We start from the raw sequence: 5,605 nt of genomic DNA, 5'->3' as shown, positions 1-5,605 counted from the left end.
TCCAACTTTCATTCCTGGTGTGGCACTATAGGATCAGCACTGGACAGTGAACCACAAGGTCTGCAGTTCAAACTCACCAGCTGCTCCCTGAAAATCCTATACAGGGTTGCTATGAGTCGGAACTGACTCCACGGCACTTAAAAACAACAACCATACTTATTCTTTGCTTCAAACTTTCACATTCCAATGACCAATAATTATCAGTGTATATTGATTGATTGCATGTTTGATCAATTTCAGACTGAATATATTGGTTGAGTTCTTCAAATTCATCACCACTGGTTTTAGTGGTTGGTGTGGAATTTGGATAATAGTCTTATTAACTGGTCTTCCTGTAGGCATATCAGCATTATCCTATCACAGACAGCAGTGTACTTCAAGATAGGTCTTGAAATGTTCTTTTTGACAATGAATGTGATGCTATTCGTCTTCAGTTTGTCATTCCTGGCATAGTAAACCATATGAGTGTCTAATTCAAAATGGTCACTACTAGTCCATTTGCGCTCAGTAATGCCTCCCAATCTTTTTGTGTTCCATTTCATTTTTGAGAAATTCCAATTATCCTGGATTCATAATTCATACATTCCCTGTTCTGATTACTAATGGATGTTTGTAGCTGTTTCTCTTCCTTTTGAGTTGTGCCCCATAAGCAAATGACTGTCCCAAAACCTTACTCCATTTGTGTCATTATGGTCAAGTCTATTTTGAGGAAGCAGCTCTTTGTTGGTCATATTTTGATTGCCTTCCAAGCTGAGGGGCTCATCTTCTGGGACTATATCTGAAAATGTTCATGAGGTTTTCAGTGATTCAACATTCAGAGGTAATTCACCTCTCCTTTCTAGTCTGTCTTAGTTTAGAAACTTGGCTGAAACATGTCCAACTTGAGGGACCTTGCTGGTATGTAAAATACTGGTGGCATAGTTTCCAGCATCACAGCAACACCACAGTTACCACAATATACAACCTGACAAATAGTGGTCTAGTGTACAGAGTGCCAATGGAAATTGAAACCAACTCACCAGTACCTAAAAGCAACAAATTAATTTTTTAAATACTATGAAAGTCAAACATAAGTCAAACTTCAAGTTTTTCTAAATGCCCTTGAGTCAGTTCCAACTTATGGTGAACCCACTGCTGCCTGGTCTTGTGCCAGCCTCAAAATGCTGGAGCCACTGCTGCAGCCACTGTGCCAACCCATTTCATGGGGGACCTTCCTCTTATTCACTGGACCTCTTCTTTACCAAGCATGATGTCCTTCTCCAGGGACAGATCCCCCCTTGATAACATTTCCAAAGTATCTGAAATGAAACCTCACTATCCTTACTTCTAAGGAGCAGTCCAGGTGGACAAATTCCAAGACAGATAAGTCATTCTGCTGGCAGTCCCTGGTATATTTCATCTTCTTCACCAACACCATAATTCAAAGGCATCAATTCTTTTTTTCATTTTCCTTATTCATTGTCCAGCTTTCACATGCATATGAGACCATTGAAAATACCAAAAATAAAGCCAAATACAATATGAAATTATTATAATATAAATAGCTCATGCAGTATATTCATGCGATAGTCAAAGAATTCCCAGTAATCAGAAAGACAAAAAAATAGAAAAATGTATAACATCTTGGACAAACAGTGTACAGAAAAAGAATAATCAGCGATATTTAAAAGAAAATGAGATGCTGCTTTACATTTACAAAATATGCAAACATTTTTCTAAATTTGGAACATACCAATGTTCATGAGGAGCTGAAACAACCAAAACTATATTTCACATAGCACTAGTAGAAAGATCAATTGGAAAGCAGCTTGGCATTGTCCAGTACAATTAGACATAAACACACCATATGATGCACAATTCCAGTCTTGAGTATATACTCTTGAAAATCTCTGGCAAAAATGTCCTAAGCAAGAATGTTTTTAGCAGCTTTGTTCTTAAGGGAGTAAAATGGAATCAACCCAAGTGATCTCCCACGGAAGAAGAGACAAATAGTCATTCATTGAATAAATATACACTGGAGAATCTATTATACAACAGACAAATGAATGAGCAGCAACTGCATACATAGGCATGAATGGTGAAGTTCAAAAAGGTCATAGAGAAAGACAAACCAAAACCAAACCCACTCCCAGCTAGTTGATTCAACTCATAATGACAGCGTGTTGATTCCAAATCATAATGACCCTATACAGGGTTTCTGTGACTGTAAATCTTTATGGAAGCAATCAGCCTCATCTTTTCCCCATGGTGCTAGCCAATAACTTCCCAGTTAGTAGCCCAACTCCTAAATCATAGCATCACCAGGGCTCCTTAAACAAATAAACAGTAGGATTCTATTCATATATATAGTATTGTTGTTATGGGCCATGGAGTCGGTTCCGACTCATAGCAACCCTGCATAGGGTTTCCGAGGCTGTAAATCTTTACGGGAGCAGAAAGCCTCATCTTTCTCCCACGGAACAGCTGGTAGTTTCGAACTGCTGACCTTGCAGCTCACAGCCCAATTCGTAACCACTACACTACCAGAGCTCCTTATATATAGTATTAGATGAGGTAAAGTTAAATGATCAATTGTTTATGTGGTTAAATAGATAAAGTGAAAAACAAGAGACTGAGTAATGCAAACTTCTGGATGGTGAGTGGTTGGGAAGATCAGTATGGAGCACATGGATCTTATGTGATTCAATAACATTCTATCTAAATTCTAAATCTGTGTTGAGTACACAGATGCTATTTAATTATTACTGGTTAAACTGATACACCCCCTCTTGTAATAGTAAATGTATAGGTATGTGGTAAGATGGTGTTATGGTGGGTAGTTTACTCATGGACAAAGCTGTCAGCTGTGACCTTGTCTTTGTAGAGTGGGAAACTCGCTTACAATATTTATTGTGATGTGGATACAGCACTCTCTAAGTACCTACCTATACACAACCTACAATCCCCACCTCCATCTGCCCCATGCCCAGCTGTGTTTTCACAAAACTTGAACACTGTGCACCCTCCCATTGGACACTAAAACACTGCCTTCAGCTGGGTAGTGTGGATGGTTAATGCATTAGGCTACTCACAAAAAGATTGGAAGTTTGGGTTCACCCAGAAGTGCCTCAGAAGAAACATTGGCAATCTATTGCTAAAGTCAGTCATTGAAAACCATATGGAGAACACAGTTCTACTTTGACACACATGGAAATTTCCTAAGTTGGGAAAGACTTGATGGCAACTGGGTTTTGCTCAGGACCTGGGAGAGACTGTGGAAGCTCTCTCTTAAACACAAACAAGGCCTTGAATGCCTAGTAAAAAACCATGCCAGAGACTCCTTCTCAGAGAATTTTCCCTTCATCCTACCTGTCCATCTCCATATATCTGTCATCATAGTGCTGACGAAGAACAAGTAATGCTCTGACCCCAAAGCAGAATTTGCCCTGCTTTTTCCAGAGGAAGGAAGGGGCATCTGATTTAACTGAGCTCTCTTGACTACATGTTTACATGGTTTTTCAACCTGGATCAACTTAAGTGCAAATATTGACCCAACCAGAGCGTCAAAACTATCAAGTCAACGTTAAAACTATAAAGAATCTAGGGTATGTACTTGCAGGTGGAATTATTGAGTAAAATAAAAGCAAAATATATAACCTGAAACTAAAGGGAGACATTATAATGTTTGATTTTTATATGAATCATATTAATTGTTCAGTATCATTCTCTTCTTCCATTTGCAAATATTTAAAAATAAATGTATGTTAATTAAATTTATTTCTTGTCTTAGAAAGATAACTAGATCATTATAAATTCAATCTAGCAATATTTTTTCAATCAAGCTCAGTGGGTATGTCCCTTCATAGCAACTTCAGATGTAAACAAGCTAACATCTCTAGATTTTTCATATGGACTGCTCAGAACCTCACCCCTCCTTTTCAAGGCCCATAAACCAAAAACCAAACAAACAAACCCAATTGCCATTGAGTCAATTCCAACTCATTGTGATGCCGTGTGTCATACAGTAGAACTGTGCTCCATACAGTTTTCTTGGCTGTGATAATTAAGGAAGCAAATCTCCAGGACTTTCTTCCATGGCACCACTAATTAAGTTTGAACCACCAACATTTATATTAGAAATCAAGTGCAAACTATTTGCACCATTTAGGGACCAATTTTGAGGCTGGTAGCTTACATTTACCAAAAATATATATAATAAAAAAGAGGAGAGTTTGTTTTGCTGAAAAGACATCAGTTCTAGCAAAGTTATCCACACAGAGAGCTAGACCCTCTAGTTCCAGCCCCATTGTTTCCTTATCATAGAGAGTCATGGCTGGACTCTGGTTCTCTAGAACTTGATGGCTGCTTGTCCAATGCTGAGAAGAGGCCTATGATGGTTTGAATCTTTTATACAATATGCAAGTACTTTTTAGTCTAGGACTGAAAATGCACTATGTGTGTACAAGTGTGTGTCTTTCTGTGGTTGAGGATTTGTTTTTAACATCACGCTCATATTCTCAGTCCTTACTCTTCAAAGTAAAATGAAATCACCTCAAAGATGAGCAGCTACTCACCATCTTATGAATTAGGCCCAAGGTACTGATTACACTGCCACCACTCCTCTGTCAATTTGTCATACTGTGGTGGCTTGCATGGTGCTGGAATACTAGAAGCTATGCCACCAGTATTTTAAATACCTATGGTGTACAGGTTTCAGTGGAGGATCTAGAATAAGACAGACTAGGAAGAAGAAAAGGTGGACTACTTCTGAATGACTAGCTTCTGAAATTTTTATGAATAGCAATGGAGCATTGTCAAATATAGTGCTGGAACATGAAAATATTATGAATAATAACAGAACATTGTCAGATATAGTGCCTAGAGATGAACCCCTCAGTTTGGAAGGCACTCAAAATATGACTGGAGAAGAACTGTCTCCTCAAAATTGAGTTGACTATACAATGTGTGGAACGAAGCTTTCAGGGCCTTCATTTGCTGAATGGGTACAACTCAAATGAGAAGAAACAGCTGCAGACTTCATTAATAATGAGAACATGAATGGACAAATTATGAAGTTAGGAAAATTGGAAGTTGTCAGAAATGAAATGCATAAAGATCAATATCCTAGGCATTAGTGAGCTGCAACAGATTGATATTAGCCATTTTGAATTGGACAGTCACATGGTTTACTATGCGAAGAATGGCAAATTGAAGAGGAAAGGTGCCACATTCATCATTAAAAAGAGCATCTGTCTCGAAGTACAATGTTATCTGTGATAGAAAAATATTCATAATCCTACAAAGAAGACCATTTAATACCATTATTCAAATTTGCACACCAACCCCAAAAGCCAAAGAGGATGAAATTGAAGAATTCTATCATTTTTCAATCTGAAATTGATCAAACATGAAATCAATATATGCACTGATATATACTGGTAACTGGAATGTGAAAGTTGGAAACTAAAAGGAAAAATTAGTAGTTGGAAAATATGGCCTGGGTGATACAAATGATGCTGCGGATTGCATGACAAAATTTTCCAAGACCAACGGCTTCATTGTATAAACAACATAAAAGGTCCATACACATGGACCTCACCAGAAGGAAGACAAAGGAATCAAACTG

Source organism: Chrysochloris asiatica, unplaced genomic scaffold (assembly GCF_000296735.1).
Source record: "Chrysochloris asiatica unplaced genomic scaffold, ChrAsi1.0 scaffold00139, whole genome shotgun sequence".
NCBI classification, from domain to species: Eukaryota; Metazoa; Chordata; class Mammalia; order Afrosoricida; family Chrysochloridae; genus Chrysochloris; species Chrysochloris asiatica.
Note: the sequence above shows the minus strand (reverse complement) of the source record.